This window comes from Equus quagga, chromosome 6 (assembly GCF_021613505.1).
Source record: "Equus quagga isolate Etosha38 chromosome 6, UCLA_HA_Equagga_1.0, whole genome shotgun sequence".
Lineage (NCBI taxonomy): Eukaryota > Metazoa > Chordata > Mammalia > Perissodactyla > Equidae > Equus > Equus quagga.
Window position 1 is genome coordinate 53,128,191 of NC_060272.1, and position 9,318 is coordinate 53,137,508.

Below are 9,318 nucleotides of genomic sequence, written 5' to 3' on the forward strand. Positions count from 1 at the left end.
TTAGGGTCTTCAGTGCCTCTGGGTCATAATTAAGAACAGCAATTATTATTGTACTCCTGATGTCACAGAAGTCTGAATTGAATTCTTTCACATCTCAATTTGGCAAGCTTTTTTCCTCTACTGGTGATCCAGGCTGTGATTCTCAGTTCGCCCCTATACCCACAAGAAAGTGCTTTTTTCAGAATGTTTCACCGCGTTGCCATCAGCCACTAGCCCCACACTAAGGAAAGCCTTGTCTGTGCACCATTGGAATGACGTTGACGACTTTCATTACAACACATAGAGCACTGTGTGTGGGCAATGCCTGTCCGGCACCAGCACCCGCAGCGGTTGGGCTTCTCTGAGCTATGGTCTATTTTTCTTTGATGCACATTGTGAATTTTGTGTCTGACTAGTTTCCTTTCCATTGTTTTTTTTAATTGATCAGATTTAGATTAGATTTATTTTTTCTTGCCAAGACGCTTCTTTTTTTTGAGATTGGCACCTGAGCTAACATCTGTTACCAATCTTCTTTTCCGTTTTTTTCTTCTTCTCCCCAAAGCCCCCCAGTACATAGTTGTATATTCTGGTTGTGAGTGCCTCTGGGTTGTGCTATGTGGGACGCCATCTCAGGACGGCCTGATGAGTAGTGCCGTGTCGGCGCCCAGGATCCAAACCAGGGAAACCCTGGGCCGCCAAAGCAGAGCATGCGACTTAACCACTTGGCACGGGGCCGGCTCCCTTTCTGTTTTGACATATAGATGTATAGACGTTTAGACCACGTTTGTGGCTAACCTGTTGCAGGTGGCCTTCTTGGTATATGTTTCTGTTCTGACCTCACTCATAGGGCCTTTTTAAGTTATTTGCTTTCTTCCTTTGTTCCTAACTACAATTTTGCTATCTTATATTCTAGTTATTCTAGTTATTCTTGAAAACTGGCTTAAATCCTTACAGGAATAAAGTGGGTTATAAATAACTGTTCTGTTATGTCACCAACTAGCAAAATGGCCTTGAGCAAGTCCTTCAAATCTCTGGGCTTCTTTTCTGTAAAATGCTCACCTCCAGGGAGCCTTCCAATCAACAGTCCGTGACTCTTAGGGGTGGATAATGGAGAGTTAGGGCTAACAGGATGCTTTAGGGCAAGGGTTACAAACTGAAATGCTCACGAAAGATGTGTTTGCTGGGATCCTTCTTAGATGTTACCAACCCACAGATATCTGGAAATAGCAGAAGATAGAGAAGTGACTGTCACCGCCCTTCCCTCTGTCCTTCCCTGTGGCAAGGACATTCTCACAACTTGTTGAGCACCTACTCTGTTCAAAGCAGGATGCTGGGAGCTGAGATGGAGAACAAAATAAACAAGATCCGGTCTGCATTTGAGAAGCGTCGCAAGTCAGGGAGACAAACTCTTAGAAAGAGAACACAAGGAGGGAGGGGTGAGAAAGAGGAGAAGCGCAAAGTGAGGGCTGAGATTAAAGAGCGCGAGTTCCTTTAGTTCATCAGAGCTAAAGCACATCCAGCCTGGAGTGGGGAAGTGCTGAGAGCTGGTGAGACCCTCCGTGGCTGCCCTGCGGCAAACACAGGGGAGCCCTGAGGGGAAGGAGGCAGCTCACCCTGCTGCAGGTGCCAGGGCTCCGCTCCTGTGAATCCATAATAATAATAACTTCACACGTGAGTTAACTTCTCTTTCCAGGCTCTGCCAAGTTTATGTGCCAGATGGTACTTGCTTCCCACGTCTGATTTACTGGAGGGCGGACCAGCTGTGCCTCAGCCCAGGGCAGGCTCACATCTGGCAGCCAGTTGGTAAAATGCTCTCCATATGACACTCGTGCCCTTATGTCATATTCCCCAGAGCAATTCTCTTTCTGTCTGTCAAGTGTTTTTTTTTAAATATGTTTTTCTCTTCTTGGCTTATTTCTAGGACTATCGTTGAATGTCTATGGGCAACAGAGCTGCTTAAATACCTTTATGTCAGAGAAGAGGCTCAACTGAGGTATATAAATAATGCTACCATCTTCTGTAGGAAAAATACTCATACATAAAGAAAAGAGGCAGACACACTTAACTCAAACCCAGGAGCCAACCTTCCCTTTGTCCTGTGTTTGTAGGACTCCAACTGTATTTGGGGAGGCAACTCGCTCCAGGAGGGACCACAGCCCCCACCCCCAAAGGATGTGAACTGATTGCTCCAAGGTCACCCTATTCCTTTTCTAGTAATTGGTTTGGGGATGTGCGGGTGACCCAGGACTGGCCAATGGCACGTAAGTGAAAGTCTGCCGGGGGCTTCTGGAAATAATTTTACTCTCTCTAAAACAAAGAGAGAGACACACACACACACATAATCCAAGAGAAATAAAAAGATACATGCACGCAAAGACTTGTACTCTCAGGTTCATAGCAACTTTCCTTATAACAGCCAAAACTTGAAACAACTTAAATATTTACCAGCAGGTGAATTGATAGACAAATTGTGGTATATTCAACCAATGGGATGTTAATCGCAACAAAAAAGGATGAACTACCCATATATGCAAGACTGATGAATCTCAAAAGCATCGTGCTGAATCAGAGTCCACACTGCATGCTCCATTTCGATGAAGATCTAGAAAAGATCAATTTAATCTATAGTAATAGAAAGCAGATCAGTGGTTATGGGGGGCTTGTCGGGGGATTGACTGGGAAGGGGTTCAAAGGAACTTTTTGGAGTGATGAAAATGTTCCGCATCTTGGAACAAGAAAAGACCCTGAATAGCCAAAACAATCCTGAGAAAAAAGAGCAAAGCTGGAGGGATCACACTCCCTGATTTCAAACGTGCTACAGAGCTACAGTAATCAAAACAGCACAGCACTGGCAGAAAAAGAGACACAGAGATCAATGGAACAGAATCGAGAGCCCAGAAATAAACCCACACATTTATGGACAGCTAATTTTTTACAAAGGAGCCAAGAATATACAATGGAAAAAGGAAAGTCTCTTCAGTGAACGGTGGTGGGAAAACTGGACAGCCACATGCAAAGAATGAGAGTAGACCATTACCTCACACCATGCACAAAAATCAACTCGAAATGGATTAAAGACTTGAATGTAAGACCTGAAACCATAAAACTAGAAGAAAGCATAGGCAGTACACTCTTTGACATCTGTCTTAGCAGTATCTTTTTTAATACGTCTCCTCAGGCAAGGGAAACAAAAGAAAAAATAAACAAATGGAACTACGTCAAACTAAAAAACTTCTGCACAGCAAAGGAAACCATCAACAAAATGAAAAGACAACCTACTGATTGAGAGAAGATATTACAAATCATCTATCTGAGAAGAGGTTAATATTCAAACTATATGAAGAGCTCCTACAACTCAACAACAAAAAATGAAAAAACCCAAGTACCGTGTGAAAACCAAGATGAAATAAGAATTAAGGGTGGCACCAAAGTTTGAGAAGTTGTGCAGTGCCCATCAGAAGCGCACATCCAATTAGTAAGTAATTGTAGTTATTTGCCAATGAAAAATATTTTTTCTTTCAGTGTATGTGTATTACTTTTTTCAAATGACTGCTAAGTTGTTAGGACATAAATGATTATTAAATTATTGGGCCTAACTACCCAATAAATAGAAATGTTAAGTATTTCTTTTCACCTGGTGGCATTGTGAAAAAATTTCTGAAACACTGAGGGGACCATAAAATGAGGAAGTTTGGGAACCTTTGCAATAAACTGAAGAAGAAAAAGCCAACATACCAAGGAATGGCTAAGCAGAGAGAGGAAAGAGCCAGAGCCCTTGGTGGTATCACTGACTTGCCGCCCATTCAGACTCTGGAATAACTACATCCGGACTTTTTAATTATGTAAGCTACTTAAATGTCCTTGTTGTCTAAGCCACTATTGTAAGAAAAAAGGTCAAACACAAAATAGAAAGAATAACCTACATACTCCACATTCTGTTTCTCCTCCCTGGAAGTGAAGCGTGCAGCCTTGAGCTCCTTTTGTACGCATTTACATGCAAATAGTTGTAGTTTTTATGTGTGTTTGTAACATAACTATAGCAGTTTTATAACTTGATTTTTTTCATTTACGTCTTAGAGGTTTCCTGAAATTGTTGCTGTGTATTGCACTGTGTGAATATACCATTCCACTACTGATGGATATTGAGGAGATCCGATTTTTAAAATAAGCATCATTGAGGTAAATATCCTCATCAATGTCTCTTGTGCAACGTGCCAGGATACCTGCAGCCTAGATGCCTCAGAGTGACGATTCAAAGGATGTACAAAGTTTGCATTTTGGAAGATACCAATAGGCTGTACCTATTCATTCTTCCATCAGTGGTGAGAGGACTAGTTTCCCCAGCACCCTTTTGGAGAGGTCATGGTAGTTGACTCCCCAGATGATGAGGACAAGCCCAATCCCCTTTTCAGAGACGGGCTTAAGGACAGGCATGCATGGGACCCAGTTCCAGGCTAATAAAACGTGAAGGGAAATCTGCCTGAAGGAACTTCTGGAAAGGTTTCCTCACTTCTAAAAGGGTCATGAGAAATAGGAGATTCCCTCTTCCTTCAAAGCTTATCAGGACCGGGTGTGGTATCTGGAACAGCCTCAACTCTTTTCCACTGTAAGAGGATAAACGTTAGGATAAAGTCTGACCGAGCAAAGAGAAGGAACTTGGGCCCCTGATCTTATTACAAGCCACTGGAGGTCCCACATCTGGAGCTGGCTGCACCTCTAGACTTTTGGTTATTTTAGAGAAATTCACTAACTCCTCAGGGCAGCTTAAGTCATGTCTTCGTGTTCCCTGCAGCCAAAAGCTTCCATGTGCCATTATTGAATAGTTTCCTTTTTAAAAAATTTTTGTCAATCTTATGCATAAAAACTGACATCACATTCTTATTCTTATTTGTATTTCCCCTTTTATTAATAATGCTGAGTATTTTTCACATGCATAGTGACCTTTTTATTTTTTTTATTGTGAGTGGCTTAATCATATCTCTTGTTCATTTTCCTATGGAGTTGTCTGTTGATTTATGAGTTCTTTAAGTACTATGCATGTTAATCTTTTGTGCATTTTCTATCTTGCAAACATTTCCTCCCATAGAGAAGTTTTGGGTTGGTTTGTGGTAACGTAGTCCAATCCATCCGTGTTTTCTTTTCTGATTTTTGGTCTGTGTCTTACATCAGAAAGCCATCTCCATTGCAAAGTGATAAAAAAATTACCCCATATTTTCTTTCAATATTTTATATGTAGATTTTTTGATTAGCTTTTTAACACATCAGTAATTTACTTTCGTGATGGTGTAGGTTGAAATCTAACTTTATATTTTTTTAATGAATAGGTAATTTTCCCAACACCTTTCTGTTTTCCCACTAACTGAAATGCCACATTTATCATAAAGCAAAGTCCCATAAATTGATTCATCTGTTCCCGGATCCTGCATTCTATATTACTCATCTGTTTGTCAGTTTTTGCACCAACACCACACTGTTTTAATTATTATACTTTGAGAACATATTTTGGTATCTGCTGGGCCAGCTTTTCCCCTTTTACTCCTTAAAGTGTTTCTTAGTTATTCTCAAGATTTTTCCTCCCAAATTAATTTTAGAAGAAGTTTATCAAACGCTGGGATTTTTATTTGGATTGCACTGAATCTGCAGGCTGATTTGGGGAGAATTGTCTTTTTTACAATATCAAGTTATTCCGCTTAGGAAGATTGACTCTCCTTTTGTTCAAGGTTTTTGTTTTATAAGGTTCTCAGTATCATTTTATGGTTCTTTATGCATTCTCAATTTTGCCCGTTTCTTGTTAGGTTTATCATATCAGGATTCTTGGTATTTTGTGGGTTTTGTGACTATTGTCAATGTGATTTGGATCGTCGATCCTTTTCACTTGTTAATTGCTAGTTATTGCCATTAGGACTTATTTTCTAGTGATTTCTAGCTATTGCTGGTATATAGAAAAGCTATTCATTTGTGCAGGTTAATTTGACATCTGGTCACCTTACTTCTCGGTTCAGCTGACTTGCTTGCATTTCCTAGCTAGAAGGTTAAAGAAAATATTGCTCTTGATTCAGTTTAATGCATTTGACCTTGAATTTTTTTATCTGATACTAGTATTACCCCACTTGTCCTTTTTGTCAGCCTGGGAAATATTTTCCCTTTCCTTTATTTTTAACCTCAGCATGTGGTGCATGTGGATCATTTGTTTGATTTAGATCTAGTTTTTAAACAGAATTTTTAAAAATCACATCTCAGAGTATCTATCCATTCATTCAACCAATATTTATGGAGAGTCTCAGCAGTGAACAAAACCTGTATGGATCCGTGCCTTCGTGACACTGACATTCCAACTGCGCTTAACCCGCTCACACCCTCGTTGTGGTCCCTCTGAAGTTTGGGTTTATTCCTGTCAGCTTGCTTTATGCTTTCTCTTTCCAGTGTCTTGTTACGTATTTTCCCCACACTTGCTTTTTTATAACATTGGAGTTTTTTTCTCCTTTACTGGTCTGGAAATTATACATCTTATTTCTATGTCTCTAGTGATGCCATTAAAGTTTGACAAACAATTACGTTTTCTGTCAATTCTGTCTGGATTTAGTACTTGTAGCTTCTCCCCAACAATATGAGAATCTTGGGACACTGACAGTGTTTCCCTCTCGTGACTTAGTTATTCAGAATTTTAGTTCCAGGCTATTGTGGATATTTTTGTACTATGCCTCAATATTTATTCAGATTAATTATAACTTTTGCTGATGACTTTGCTCAACACTATTTTCCATATTCCATCTTCCTACTTCTTGAATTCATTTACATTTTTGCTGTAACATATTCCTCAGGAATTCTTTCAGAGAAGATCTGTGAATGGAAAACCTTCTGGGTCATTACACGTCCTAAATATTTCTTTATTTTGTCCTCACGCTGGAATGCTACTTTGAATGAATATAAAATTCTAGGTTAAAATTATCTTCCCTCAGAACTTTGAGGATTTTTCTGCCTTATCTTCTAGCATCTGTGTAGCTAGTGAGAAGTCTGATGCCGATCTGGTTTTCACTCTTTGGCAGGTGCATGCTACAGAACCTGGCTCAAATTAGCTTTAGCAAAGTGGGGAATTGATCAACTCATACCTGGGAAGTCCAGAGGTGGAGCTGGCCTCAAGCATGGCTGAATCCAGGGGTCTGAACAGTGTCATCAAGGTTCCTTTCCACGTCTTGTGGTTCTACCGGTCTCTGTTTCCTTCTGTAAGTTGGGCTTACTCCGTACTACTGTGATAAGCTGCCTCTATGCAAGAAAGATAACTACACACAACTGCTGCTAACAGCTGTAGCCACATAACCCATGTGAAAGAGACCTGCTTCCCCATTAACACATGAGAACATCCTAGAAAGGCCTCTGAGGGGGCCCCTTTGGGTCTCTCACCATCCTGAGCTAATCCCACGAGCCAGAGAATGGGACTCTCTGGCTGGTCAAGCCTGGGTCCTGGGCCTCTCCCTGGGGCCTGGGCAGGGCTGGGGGTGATGCTGTAATTTATAGTCCCATCTGAATGACATGGGGACAGAAAAGACCCTCCTTAAAACAAAAGAAAGGAAAAGTGGAGGCTCTTACTGGGAGAAAGGTCAAAGGAAACGCAAACAAGAAAGGCAAAACTATGCCTACCAAGTGTTACAGCTCTTTTAGAATTTGTCTAGCAGGTTTTTGGGTCCTTACTGGAAGACCCTTAGAATCCAAGAAGTACCCAAATACAAAATCCTTGGTATTTTGCGGGTTTCGTGACGATTGTTAATGTGATTTGGCTCTTTTATCCTTTTCACTTGCTAATTGCTAGTCATTGCCATTAGGACTTATTTTCTGGTTATTTCTATTTACCCCCATCCCCTACCCCACTGCAGAAAAAAAAAAAAAAATGGTACCTACCATTGTCCACTGTAGTAAATCAGGTTTCTTTTCTCCCTGGAAGCTTTTCAGATTTTCTTTAACTTTGTAATCTGTTCATTTCACTAGGATTTTCTGGTGTGCATTTTTTACATTAGTTCCCACGGCTTTCAGTGGTTCCTTTAAAATAAATGATTCTTGTCTCTCTTCAGCTTGAAAAAATATTTCTTCTATTATTTCCTTTCTGCCTTTGTCTCCATTCTCTGACTCTGGAATTCCGGTTCAGTTGGTGTTTTCAGCCTTCCCAGCTTGATCCTTTTTGTCTTTTAACTTTTCTCTGTGTTTTCCATCTCGGTGTATTTTTGCTCTCTTGGCCTATTGTATTGCTCAGTCCCTTCACTGAATTTTCCATTTCCCATATTTTTAACTTTCTAGAATTATTTCTTGCTCTCTTGGTCTTTGTTTTTCAGAGCCTATTTCTGCTATTGTTTTAACGAGTGCACTTCCCTCACTGTTTGTTTTCTTTTTTTAATCTCTCTTCTGTTTCCTGAATTGTCCCTTTTTCCTCCAGAAGAACAGCAGTTCTTCCTATTAATCTTCCTACTTCTCTTTCAATCTGTTGATTTTCCTCAAATATCTGATACTCTTTGTTTGCCCTTTCATAGTCTGGTGGATGTGGGTAGCTGGCAGGTGTTTCTTCTGCGACTGTATTGATTGGTTTCCCCAAAAGGCCCTTCCCCTAAAAGAGCTCTTTGTGAAGGGGACATCCCAGTAGGGGAGCTTGGGCACGGGGCAGACAGGTGGGCTGAGGATGCCTCCCCAACTGCCAAAGTAAGGAGAACTCTAGCAATGAAGAACCTCAGTGACTTCCCCCTAGGAAGAAGGTCTTTCCGTCTTCTCTCCCCCTTATATCTCTTATGAAGTCTAGAACTTCCTCAAGGTCACCTGGTAATTTCACTCCCAGGCCCTCCAATCACCTAAGAAGTGCCCCCACCCCGTGGGGCACTTTCCCCTCCTTTGCTTTTTAGCCAAACTTGCTGTATGGCGAGAGGTTAGTGAGAGTTGCAATTAGCCCTTCTGGTCTGGACACAGTTCTCAACTCCATTGTCTGTACAGTTGCCCCAGGACCCTCTTCCTGCTCATTGTACTTGCTGAAGCTGGGCTCAGAATTTCCCTCATTCTACCCTTACTGTACAGTAGTTTTTCTCCTCGTTGGGCTTTGGATTGTGGTTTTCTTGGCTCTTTTCAATCCCATCCATTTGAGGAATTCTCTCAATTTCTGGTGTTAATCTCCTTGCACGGCATTAAGGGTATTGGAGAGAAAGAAAAGTAGCCTTCTATGTTCCGATCCATTCTCGTATGTGTTCCAAAGTATTCATTATACAATTCTTTTATATATTGACTTCCTGAGGAACACTAAGAGGGATCAGTTTGCCAGAATTTGACTTATATACAAGGGAGATGTGAACAAACTTTTTTTTATTG

General features: G+C 40.9%; 1 non-coding gene across 1 annotated transcript; it reads left to right on the forward strand.

Annotated features, from left to right (window-relative positions):
- The first annotated feature begins 7,618 nt into the window (after window positions 1-7,618).
- Window positions 7,619-7,680, forward strand: LOC124241428 (U7 small nuclear RNA). Its single transcript, XR_006889207.1, has one exon. It is a non-coding gene; the product is annotated as a U7 small nuclear RNA (small nuclear RNA).
- Window positions 7,681-9,318: the final 1,638 nt, after the last annotated feature.